Consider the following 13,888-nt stretch of genomic DNA (forward strand, 5'->3'; position numbering starts at 1 on the left):
CATCCATGTGTATGTTTAAGGAATACATGAAACCTGCAGTGGTGTATCGGAAACTAATACTGGTCTCACAGGAAAGGATCAAAGCACAGAATCTAAGAAGTCTCACTCTTCTTGCTCTTAAGGCGGCATTGTGCCTTTTGTATTTAATTCCGATGCGATTACTATGTTTCATCGTCATTGTGAAGGTCCAAGGAATACATTGAACCTGCAGTGATGTATCGGAAACTAATACTGGTCTCACAGGAAAGGATCAAAGCACCGACTGTAAGAAGAGTCCCTATTCTTGTACTTAAGGCGGCATTGTGCCTCGTGTATTTAATTGCGATGCGATTATTGTGTTTCATCATCAATGTGAGGGTCCAAGGAATACATTGAACCTGCAGTGGTGTATCGGAAACTAATACTGGCCTCACAGGAATGGATCAAAGTACAGACTCTAAGAAGTCTCACTCTACTTGCACTTAAGGCGCCATTGAGCCTTTTTTATTTTATTCGGATGCGATATCTGTGTTTCATCGTCAATGTGTATGTCCAAGGAAAACATTGAACCTGCAGTGGTGTATCGGAAGCTAATACTTGTCTCACAGGGAATGCTCTAAGCACCGACTGTAGGAAGAGTCTCTATTCTTGTACGTAAGGCGGCATTGTGCCTTTTGTATTTATTTTCGTTGCGATTTCTGTGTTTCATCGTCAATGTGTATGTCCAAGGAATACATTGAACCTGCAGTGGTGCATCGGAAACTAATACTGGTCTCACAGGAAAGGATCAAAGCCCAGACTCTAAGACGTCTCACTCTTCTTGCACTTCAGGTTGCATTGAGCCTTTTGTATTTATTTCCGATGCGATTTCTGTGTTTCATCGTCAATGAGAAGGTCCAAAGAATACATAGAACCTGCAGTGGTGTATCGGAAACTAATCTTGGTCTCACAGGGAATGCTCAAAGCACCGACTGCAAGAAGAGTCTCTACTCTTGTACTGAAGGCGGCATTGTGCCTTTTGTATTTAATTCCGATGCGATTTCGTTGTTTCATCGTCAATGTGTATGTCCAAGGAATACATTGAACCTGCAGTGGTGTATCGGAACTAATACTGGTCTCACAGGGAATGCTCAAAGCACCGACTGAAAGAAGAGTCTCTATTCTTGTACTTAGGGCGGCATTGTGCCTTTTGTATTTAATTGCGATGCGATTTCTGTGTTTCATCGTCAATGTGTATGTCCAAGGAATACATTAAACCTGCAGTGGTGCATCGGAACCTACTACTGGTCTCACAGGGAATGCTCAAAACACCGACTGTAAGAAGAGTCACTATTCTTGTACTTAAGGCGGCATTGTGCCTTTTGTATTTAATTCCGAAGCGATTTCTATGTATCATCGTCAATGTGAAGGTCCAAGGAATACATTGAACCGGCAGTGGTGTATCGGAAACTAATACAGGTCTCACAGGGATTCTTCAAAGCACCGACTGTTAGAAGATTCTCTATTCTTGTACTTAAGGCGGCATTGTGCCTTTGGTATTTAATTACATTGCGATTTCTGTGTTTCATCGTCAATGTGAAGGTCCAAGGAATACATTGAACCTACAGTGGTGTATCGGAAGCTAATACTTATCTCACAGGAAAGGATCAAAGCACAGACTCTCAGAAGTTTCACTCTTCTTGCACTTAAGGCGGCATTGTGCCTTTTGTATTTAATTCCGATCGAATTTCAGTTTTTCATCACCAACTTGTACGTCCAAGGAATACAATGAACCTGGAGTGGTGTATCGGAAACTAATACAGGTCTCACAGGGAATGCTCAAAGCACCGAATGTAACAAGAGTCTCTATGCTTGTACTTAAGGCGACATTGTGTCTTTTGTATTTAATTCCGATGCGATTTCTGTGTTTCATCGTCAATGTGAAGGTCCAAGGAATACATTGAACCTGCAGTGGTGTATCGGAAACTAATACTGGTCTCACAGGCAAGGATCAAAGCACAGACTCGAAGAAGTCTGACTCTTTTTGCACTTAAGCAGGCATTGTGCCTTTTGTATTTAATTTCGATGTAATTTCAGTGTTCCATCGTCAATGTGTATGTCCAAGCAATACATTGAACCGGCAGTGGTGTATCGGAAACTAATACTGGTCTCACAGGAAAGGATCAAATGACAGACTCTAAGAAGACTCACTCTTCTTGCACTTAAGGCGGTATTGTGGCTTTTGTATTAAATTCCGATGTAATTTCAGTGTTTCATCGTCAATGTGTACGTCCAAGGAATACATTGAACCAGCAGTGGTGTATCGGAAACTAATACTGGTCTCACATGGAACCTTCAAAGCGCCGACTGTAAGAAGAGTCTCTATTCTTGTACTTAAAGAGGCATTGTGCCTTTTTGTATTTAATTCCGATGTGACATCTGTGTTTCATCGTCAATGTGAATGTCCAAGGAACTCATTGAACCTGCAGTGGTGCATCGAAAACTACTACCGGTCTCACAGGAAAGGAACAAAGAACAGACTCTAAGAAGTCTCACTTTTCTTGCACTGAAGGCGGCATTGTGCCTTTTGTATTTAAGTCCGATGCGATTTCTGTGTTTCATCGTCAATGTGAAGGTCCAAGGAATACATTAAACCTGCAGTGGTTTATCCGAAACTAATACTGGACCCACAGGAAAGGATCTAAGCACAGACTCTAAGAAGTCACACTCTTCTTGCACTTAAGGCGGCATTGTGCCTTTTCTATTTAATTCCGTTGCGATATCCGTGTTTCATCGTCAATGTGAATGTCCATGGAATACATTGAATTTGCAGTGGTGTACTGGAAACTAATACTGGTCTCACAGGGAAAGCTCAAAGCGCCGACTGTATGAAGAGTCTCTATTCTTGTACTTTAGGCGGCATTGTGCCTTTTGTATTTAATTCCGATGCGATTTCTGTGTTTCATCGTCAATGTGAAGCTCCAAGGAATACAATGATCCTGCAGCGGTGTATCGGAAACTAATACTGGTCTCACAGGAAAGGATCTAAGCACAGACTCTAAGAAGTCTCACTCTTCTTGCACTTAAGGCGGCATTGTGCCTTTTGTATTTAATTCGGATCGATTTCTGTGTGTCATCGTCAATGTGTATGTCCAAGGAATACATTGAACCTGCAGTGGTGTATCGGAAACTAATACTGGTATCACAGGGAATGCTCAAAACACCGACTGTAAGAAGAGTCTCTATTTTTGTACTTAAGACTGCATTTTGCGTTTTGTATTTAATTCCGACGCGATTACTGTGTTTCATCGTCAATGTGAAGGTCCAAGGAATACATTGAACCTGCAGTGGTGTATCGGAAACTAATACTGGTCTCACAGGAAAGGATCAAAGCACAGACTCTAAGAAGTCTCACTCTACTTGCACTTAAGGCGGCATTGAGCCATTTTTTATTTAGTTCCGATGCGATTTCTGTGTTTCATCGTCAATGTGTATGTCCAAGGAAAATATTGAACCTTGCAGTGGTGTATCGGAAGCTGATACTTGTCTCACAGGGAATGCTCAAAGCACCGATTGTAAGAAGAGCCTCTATTCTTGTACTTAGGGCGGCATTGTAAATTTTGTATTTAATCCCGATGCTATTTCTGTGTTTCAGCGTCAACGTGTATCTCCTAAGAATACATTGATCCTGCAGTGGTGCATCGGAACCTAATACTGGTCTCACAGGGAATGCTCAAAACACCGACTGTAAGAAGAGTCTCTATTCTTGTACTTAAGGCGGCATTGTGCCATTTGTATTTAATTCCGATGCGATTTCTATGTATCATCGTCAATGCTAAGGTTCAAGGAATACATTGAACCTGCAGTGGTGTATCGGAAACTAATACAGGTCTCACAGGGAATGCTCAAAGCACCGACTGTAAGAAGAGTCTCTACTCTTGTACTTAAGGCGGCATTGTGTCTTTTTGTATTTAATTCCGATGCGATTTCTGTGTTTCATCGTCAATGTGAAGGTCCAAGGCATACATTGAACCTGCAGTGGTGCATCAGATACTAATACTCGTCTCACAGGAAAGAATCAAAGCACAGACTCTAAGAAGTCTCACTCTTCTTGCACTTAAGGCGGCATTGTGCCTTTTGTATTTAATTCCGATGCGATTTCTGCGTATCATCGTCATGTGTATGTCCAAGTAATACACTGAACCTGCAGTGGTGTATCGGAAACTAATACATGTCTCACAGGGAAAGCTCAAAGCACCGACTGTAAGAAGAGTCTCTATTCTTGTACTTAAGGCGGTATTGTGCCTTTTGTATTTATTTCCGATGCGATTTCTGTGTATCATCGTCAATGTGTATGTCCAAGGAATACATTGAACCTGCAGTGTTGTATCGGAAACTAATACTGGTCTCACAGGGAATGCTCAAAGCACCGACTGTAAGAAGAGTCTCTATTCATGTACTTAAGGTGGCATTGTGCCCTTTGTATTTAATTCCGATGCGATTTCTGTGTTTCATCGTCAATGTGTATGTACAAGGAATACATTGAACCTGCAGTTGTGCATCGGAAACTAATACTGGTCTCACAGGAAAGGATCAAAGCACAGACTCAAAGACGTCTCACTCTTCATGCACTTAAGTTTGCAATGAGCCTTTTGTATTTAATTCAGATGCGATTTCTGTGTTTCATCTTCAATGTGAAGGTCCAAGGTATACATTGAACCTTCAGTGGTCTATCGAAAACTAATACTGGTCTCACAGGAAAGGATCAAAGCACAGACTCTAAGAAATCTCACTCTACTTGCACTTAAGGCGGCATTGAGCCCTTTTTATTTAATTCCGATGTAATTTCTGTGTTTCATCATCCATGTGTATGTTTAAGGAATACATGAAACCTGCAGTGGTGTATCGGAAACTAATACTGGTCTCACAGGAAAGGATCAAAGCACAGAATCTAAGAAGTCTCACTCTTCTTGCTCTTAAGGCGGCATTTTGCCCTTTGTATTTAATTCCGATGCGATTTCTGTGTTTCATCGTCAATGTGTATGTACAAGGAATACATTGAACCTGCAGTTGTGCATCGGAAACTAATACTGGTCTCACAGGAAAGGATCAAAGCACAGACTCATAGACGTCTCACTCTTCATGCACTTAAGTTTGCAATGAGCCTTTTGTATTTAATTGCGATGCGATTATTGTGTTTCATCATCAATGTGAAGGTCCAAGGAATACATTGAACCTGCAGTGGTGTATCGGAAACTAATACTGGTCTCACAGGAATGGATCAAAGTACAGACCCTAAGAAGTCTCACTCTACTTGCACTTAAGGCGCCATTGAGCCTTTTTTATTTTATTCGGATGCGATATCTGTGTTTCATCGTCAATGTGTATGTCCAAGGAAAACATTGAACCTGCAGTGGTGTATCGGAAGCTAATACTTGTCTCACAGGGAATGCTCTAAGCACCGACTGTAGGAAGAGTCTCTATTCTTGTACTTAAGGCGGCATTGAGCCTTTTGTATTTATTTTCGTTGCGATTTCTGTGTTTCATCGTCAATGTGTATGTCCAATAAATACATTGAACCTGCAGTGGTGCATCGGAAACTAATACTGGTCTCACAGGAAAGGATCAAAGCCCAGACTCTAAGACGTCTCACTCTTCTTGCACTTCAGGTTGCATTGAGCCTTTTGTATTTAATTCCGATGCGATTTCTGTGTTTCATCGTCAATGAGAAGGTCCAAGGAATACATTGAACCTGCAGTGGTGTATCGGAAACTAATCTTGGTCTCACAGGGAATGCTCAAAGCACCGACTGCAAGAAGAGTCTCTACTCTTGTACTTAAGGCGGCATTGTGCCTTTTGTATTTAATTCCGATGCGATTTCGTTGTTTCATCGTCAATGTGTATGTCCAAGGAATACATTGAACCTGCAGTGGTGTATCGGAACTAATACTGGTCTCACAGGGAATGCTCAAAACACCGACTGAAAGAAGAGTCTCTATTCTTGTACTTAGGGCGGCATTGTGCCTTTTGTACTTAATTGCGATGCAATTTCTGTGGTTCATCGTCAATGTGTATGTCCAAGGAATACATTAAACCTGCAGTGGTGCATCGGAACCTACTACTGGTCTCACAGGGAATGCTCAAAACACCGACTGTAAGAAGAGTCACTATTCTTGTACTTAAGGCGGCATTGTGCCTTTTGTATTTAATTCCGAAGCGATTTCTATGTATCATCGTCAATGTGAAGGTCCAAGGAATACATTGAACCGGCAGTGGTGTATCGGAAACTAATACAGGTCTCACAGGGATTGTTCAAAGCACCGACTGTTAGAAGATTCTCTATTCTTGTACTTAAGGCGGCATTGTGCCTTTGGTATTTAATTCCATTGCGATTTCTGTGTTTCATCGTCAATGTGAAGGTCCAAGGAATACATTGAACCTACAGTGGTGTATCGGAAGCTAATACTTATCTCACAGGAAAGGATCAAAGCACAGACTCTCAGAAGTTTCACTCTTCTTGCACTTAAGGCGGCATTGTGCCTTTTGTATTTAATTCCGATCGAATTTCAGTTTTTCATCACCAACTTGTACGTCCAAGGAATACAATGAACCTGGAGTGGTGTATCGGAAACTAATACAGGTCTCACAGGGAATGCTCAAAGCACCGACTGTAACAAGAGTCTCTATGCTTGTACTTAAGGCGACATTGTGTCTTTTGTATTTAATTCCGATGCGATTTCTAAGTTTCATCGTCAATGTGAAGGTCCAAGGAATACATTGAACCTGCAGTGGTGTATCGGAAACTAATACTGGTCTCACAGGCAAGGATCAAAGCACAGACTCTAAGAAGTCTGACTCTTTTTGCACTTAAGCAGGCATTGTGCCTTTTGTATTTAATTTCGATGTAATTTCAGTGTTCCATCGTCAATGTGTATGTCCAAGCAATACATTGAACCGGCAGTGGTGTATCGGAAACTAATACTGGTCTCACAGGAAAGGATCAAATGACAGACTCTAAGAAGACTCACTCTTCTTGCACTTAAGGCGGTATTGTGGCTTTTGTATTTAATTCCGATGTAATTTCAGTGTTTCATCGTCAATGTGTATGTCCAAGGAATACATTGAACCAGCAGTGGTGTATCGGAAGCTAATACTGGTCTCACATGGAACGGTCAAAGCGCCGACTGTAAGAAGAGTCTCTATTCTTGTACTTAAAGAGGCATTGTGCCTTTTTGTATTTAATTTCGATGTGATATCTGTGTTTCATCGTCAATGTGAATGTCCAAGGAACACATTGAACCTGCAGTGGTGCAACGAAAACTACTACCGGTCTCACAGGAAAGGATCAAAGAACAGACTCTAAGAAGTCCCACTTTTCTTGCACTGAAATCGGCATTGTGCCTTTTGTATTTAATTCCGATGCGATTTCTGTGTTTCATCGTCAATGTGAAGGTCCAAGGAATACATTAAACCTGCAGTGGTTTATCCGAAACTAATACTGGTCCCACAGGAAAGGATCTAAGCACAGACTCTAAGAAGTCACACTCTTCTGGCACTTAAGGCGGCATTGTGCCTTTTCTATTTAATTCCGTTGCGATATCCGTGTTTCATCGTCAATGTGAATGTCTATGGAATACATTGAATTTGCAGTGGTATACTGGAAACTAATACTGGTCTCACAGGGAAAGCTCAAAGCGCCGACTGTATGAAGAGTCTCTATTCTTGTACTTTAGGCGGCATTGTGCCTTTTGTATTTAATTCCGATGCGATTTCTGTGTTTCACCGTCAATGTGAAGCTCCAAGGAATATAATGAACCTGCAGCGGTGTATCGGAAACTAATACTGGTCTCACAGGAAAGGATCTAAGCACAGACTCTAAGAAGTCTCACTCTTCTTGCACTTAAGGCGGCATTGTGCCTTTTGTATTTAATTCGGATCGATTTCTGTGTGTCATCGTCAATGTGTATGTCCAAGGAATACATTGAACCTGCAGTGGTGTATCGGAAACTAATACTGGTCTCACAGGGAATGCTCAAAACACCGACTGTAAGAAGAGTCTCTATTTTTGTACTTAAGACTGCATTTTGCGTTTTGTATTTAATTCCGACGCGATTACTGTGTTTCATCGTCAATGTGAAGGTCCAATGAATACATTGAAGCTGCTGTGGGGTATCGGAAACTAATACTGGTCTCACAGGAAAGGATCAATGGATAGACTCTAAGAAGTCTCACTCTTCTTGCACTTAAGGCGGCATTGTGCCTTTTGTATTTAATTCCGATCTAATTTCAGTGTTTCATCATCAACGTGTACGTCCAGGGAATTCATTGAACCTGCAGTGGTGTATCGGAAACTAATACTGGTCTCACAGAGAGTGCTCAAAACACCGTATGTAGGAAGAGTCTCTATTTTGTACTTAGGGCGGCATTTTGCCTTTTGTATTTAATTCCGATGTGATATCTGTGTTTCATCGTCAATGTGAGGTCCAAGGAACACATTGAACCTGCAGTGGTGTATCGGAAACTAATACTGGTCTCACAGGAAAAGATCAAAGCACAGACTCGAAGAAGTGTCACTCTTCCTGCACTTAAGGCGGCATTGCGCCTTTTGTATTTAATTCCAATGTAATTTCAGTGGTTCATCGTCAATGTGTAAGTCCTAGGAATACATTGAACCTGCAGTGGTGCATCGTAAACTAATACTGGTCTCACAGGAAAGGATCAAAGCAAAGACTCTAAGACGTCTCACTCTTCTTGCACTTAAGTTGCATTGTGCCTTTTGTATTTCATTCTTATCCAATTTCAGTGTTTCATCGTCAACGTGTGTGTCCAAGGAATACATTGAACCTGCAGTGGTGTATCGGAAACTAATACTGGTCACACAGGGAATGCTCAAAGCACCGACTGTAAGATGAGTCTCTATTCTTGTTCTTAAGGTGGCATTGTGACTTTTGTATTTAATTGCGATGCGATTTCTGTGTTTCATCATCAATGAGAAGGTCCAAGGAACACATTGAACCTGCAGTGGAGTATCGGAAACTAATACTGGTCTCACAGGAAAGGAGCAAAGCACAACTTTAAGAAGTCTCACTATTCTTGCACTTAAGGCGGCATTGTGCCTTTTGCATTTAATTCCGATGCGATTTCTGTGTTTCATCGTCAATGTATATGACCAAGGAATACATTGAACCTGCAGTGGTGTATCGGAAACTAATCCTGGTCTCACAGGAAAGGATTAAAGAGCAGACTCTAAGAAGTCTCACTCCTCTTGCACGTAAGGCGGTTTTGTGCCTTTGGATTTACCTCCGATGTGATTTCTGTGTTTCATCGTCAATGTGAAGGTCCTAGGAATACATTGAACCTGCAGTGGTTTATCGGAAACTAATCCTGGTCTCACAGGAAAGGATCAAAGCACAGACTCTAAGAAGTGTCACTCTTCATGCACTTAATGCGGCATTGTACCTTTTGTATTTAATTCGGATCGATTTCTGTGTATTATCGTCAATGTGAAGGTCCTAGGAATACAATGAACCTGCAGTGGTGTATCGGAAACTAATCCTGGTCTCACAGGAAAGGATCAATGTACAGACTCTAAGAAGTCTTACTCTTCTTGCACTTAAGGCGGCATGGTGAGTTTTGTATTCAATTCCGAATTAATTTCAGGGTTTCATCGTCAATGTGTATGTCCAGGAAATACATTGAACTTGCAGAGGTGTGTCAGAAACTAATACTGGTCTCACAGCGAATGCTCAAACCACCGACTGTAAGAGGAGTCTCTATTCTTATATTTAAGGCGGCAATGTGCCTTTTGTATTTAATTCCGACGCGATTTCTGTGTTTCATCGTCAATGTGATGGTCCAAGAAGTACATTGAACCTGCAGTGGTGTGTCGGAACTAATACTGGTCTCACAGAGAATGCTCAAAACACCGTCTGTAAGAAGAGTCTCAATTCTTGTACTTAAGGCGGCATTGTGCCTTTTGTATTTAATTCCGATGCGATATCTGTGTTTCATCGTCAATGTGAAGGTCCAAGGCACACATTAAAACTGCAGTGGTGTATTTCAAACTAATACTGGTCTCACAGGAAAGGATCAAAGCACAGATTCTAAGAAGCCTCACTCTTCTTGCACTTAATTCGCATTGTGCCTTTTGTATATAATTCCGATGCGATTTCTACGTTTCTTCGTCAATGTGAAGGTCCAAGGAATACATTGAACCTGCAGTGGTGTATCGGAAACTAATACTGGTGTCACAGGAAAGGATCAAAGCACAGATTCTAGGAAGTCACACTTTTCTTGCATTTAGAGCGGCATTGTGCCTTTTGGATTTAATACCGATATCTGTGTTTCATCGTCAATGTTAATGTTCAAGTAATACATTAAACCTGCAGTGGTGTATCGGAAACTAATACTGGTCTCACAGGAAAGGATCAAAGCACAGACTCTAAGAAGCCTCACTCTTCTTGCACTTAATTCGCATTGTGCCTTTTGTATATAATTCCGATGCGATTTCTATGTTTCTTCGTCAATGTGAAGGTCCAAGGAATACATTGAACCTGCAGTGGTGTATCGGAAACTAATACTGGTGTCACAGGAAAGGATCAAAGCACAGACTCTAAGAAGTCTCACTCTTTTTGCACTTAAGGCGGCATTGTGCCTTCTGTATTTAATTCCGATCTAAATTCAGTGTTTCATCATCAACGTGTACGTCCAAGAAATACATTAAACCTGCAGTGGTGTATCGGAAACTAATACTGGTCTCACAGAGAATGCTCAAAACACCGTCTGTAAGAAGAGTCTCAATTCTTGTACTTAAGGCGGCATTGTGCCTTTTGTATTTAATTCCGATGCGATATCTGTGTTTCATCGTCAATGTGAAGGTCCAAGGCACACATTAAAACTGCAGTGGTGTATTTCAAACTAATACTGGTCTCACAGGAAAGGATCAAAGCACAGACTCTAAGAAGTCTCACTCTTCTTGCACTTAAGGCGGGATTGCGCCTTTTGTATTTAATTCCGATGTAATTACAGTGGTTTATCGGCAACGTGTATGTCCTAGGAATACATTGAACCTGCAGTGGTGTAATTAAAACTAAGACTGGCCTGACAGGGAATGCTCAAAGCACCGACTCTAAGAAGAGTCTCTATTCTTGTACTTAAGGCGGCATTTTGACTTTTGTATTTAATTCCGATGCGATTTCTGTGTTTGATCGTCAATGTGAAAGTCGAAGGAATACATTGAACCTGCAGTGATGTATCGGAAACTAATGCTGGTCTCATAGGAAAGGATCAAAGCACCGACTGTAAGAAGAGTCTCTATTCTTGTACTTAAGGCGGCATTGTGCCTTTTTTATTTAATTGCGATGCGATCTCTGTGTTTCATCATCAATGCGAAGGTCCAAGGGTACATTGAACCTGCAGTGGTGTATCGGAAACTAATACTGGTTCACAGTAAAAGATCAAAGCACAGACTCTAAGAAGTCTCACACTTCTTGCACTTAAGTTGCATTGTGCCTTTTGTATTTAATTCCGAACTAATTTCAGTGTTTCATCGTCAACGTGTGTGTCCAAGGAATACATTGAACCTGCAGTGGTGTATAGGAAACTAATACTGGTCTCACAGGGAATGCTCAAAGCACCGACTGTAAGAAGAGTCTCTATTCTTGTACTTAAGGCGGCATTGTGCCTTTTATATTTAATTACGATGCGATTTCTGTGTTTCATCATCAATGTGAAGGTCCAAGGAATACATTGAACCTGCAGTGGAGTATCGTAAACTAATACTGATCTTACAGGAGAGGATCATAGCACATACTCTAAGAAGTCTCACTCTTCTTGCACTTAAGGCGGCATTGTGCCTATTGTATTTAAATCCGATGCGATTTCTCTGTTTCATCGTCAATGTGAAGGTCAAAGGAATACATTGAACCTGCAGTGGAGTATCGGAAACTAATACTGGTCTCAGAGGAAATGATCAATGCACAGAATCTAAGAAGTCCCACTCTTCTTGCACTTAAGGCGGCATTGTGCCTTTTGTATTTAATTCCTATGCGATTTCTGTGTTTCATCGTCAATGTGAAGGTATAAGGAATAGATTGAATCAGCAGTGGTGTATCAGAAACTAATACTGGTGTCACAGGAAAGGATCAAAGCACAGACTCTAAGAAGTCTCAATCTTCTTGCACTTAAGGTGGCATTGTGCCTTTGGATTTATGTCCGATGTGATTTCTGTGTTTCATCGTCAATGTGAAGGTCCAAATTATACATTGAACCTGCAGTGGTTTATCGGAAACTAATACTGGTCTCACAGAAAGGATCACAGCACAGACTCTATGAAGTGTCACTCTTCTTGAAACTTTTTTAATGAGGCATTGTGCCTATTGTATTTAATTCCGATGCGATTTCTGTGTTTCATCGTCAATGTGAAGGTCCAAGGAATACATTGACCCTGAGGTGGAGTATCGGAAACTAATACTGGTCTCACAGGAAAGGATCAAAGCACAGACTCTAAGTAGTCTCACTCTTCTTGCACTTAAGGTGGCACTGCGCCTTTTGTATTTAATTCCGATGTAATTTCAGTGGTTTATCGTCAATTTGTATGTCCTAGAAATACATTGAACCTGCAGTGGTGTGTCGGAAACTAATAATGGTCTCACAGGAAAGGATCAAAGCACAGACTCTAAGAAGTCACACTCTTCTTGCACTTAACGCGGCATTGTGAGTGTTGTATTCGATTCCGATTTAATTTCATTGTTTCATCGTCAATGTGTATGTCCAAGGAATACATTGAACCTGCAGTGGTGTGTCAGAAACTAATACTGGACTCACAGGGAATGCTCAAAACAGCGACTGTAAGAGGAGTCTTTACTCTTATATTTAAGGCGGCATTGTGCCTTTTGTATTTTATTCCGACGCGATTTCAGTGTTTCATCGTCAATTTGTATGTCCTAGAAATACATTGAACCTGCAGTGGTGTATCGGAAACTAATAATTGTCTCACAGGAAAGGATCAAAGCACAGACTCTAAGAAGTCACACTCTTCTTGCACTTAACGCGGCATTGTGAGTATTGTATTCGATTCCGATTTAATTTCATTGTTTCATCGTCAATGTGTATGTCCAAGGAATACATTGAACCTGCAGTGGTGTGTCAGAAACTAATACTGGACTCACAGGGAATGCTCAAAACAGCGACTGTAAGAGGAGTCTTTACTCTTATATTTAAGGTGGCATTGTGCCTTTTGTTTTTTATTCCGACGCGATTTCAGTGTTTCATCGTCAATGTTAATGTCCAAGGAATACATTGAACCTGCAGTGGTGTATCGGAAACTAATACGGGTCTCACAGGAAAGGATCAAAGCACAGACTCTAAGAAGTCTCATTCTTCTAGCACTTAAGGCGGCATTGTGCCTTTTGTATTTTATTCCGATCTAATTTCAGTGTTTCTTCATCAACGTGTACGTCCAAGGAATACATGGAACCTGCAGTGGTGTATCGGAAACTAATACTGGTCTCACAGAGAATGCTCAAAACACCGTCTGTAAGAAGAGTCTCTATTCTTGTACTTAAGGCGGCATTGTGCCTTTTGTATATAATCGCGATGCGATATCTGTGTTTCATCGTCAATGTGAAGGTCCAATGCACACACTGACCCTGCAGTGGTGTATCGGAAACTAATACTGGTCTCACAGGAAAGGATCAAAGCACAGACTCCAAGAAGTCTCACTCTTCTTGCATTTAAGGCGGCATTGCACCTTTTGTATTTAATTCCGATGTAATTTCAGTGGTTCATCGGCAACGTGTATGTCCTAGGAATACATTGAACCTGCAGTGGTGTATCGGAAACTAAGACTTGTCTCACAGGAAATGCTGAAAGCACCGTCTTTAAGAAGGGTCTCTATTCTTGTACTTAAGGCGGCATTTTGCATTTTGTA

This window comes from Schistocerca americana, unplaced genomic scaffold, assembly GCF_021461395.2.
Source record: "Schistocerca americana isolate TAMUIC-IGC-003095 unplaced genomic scaffold, iqSchAmer2.1 HiC_scaffold_13, whole genome shotgun sequence".
Taxonomy (NCBI): Eukaryota; Metazoa; Arthropoda; class Insecta; order Orthoptera; family Acrididae; genus Schistocerca; species Schistocerca americana.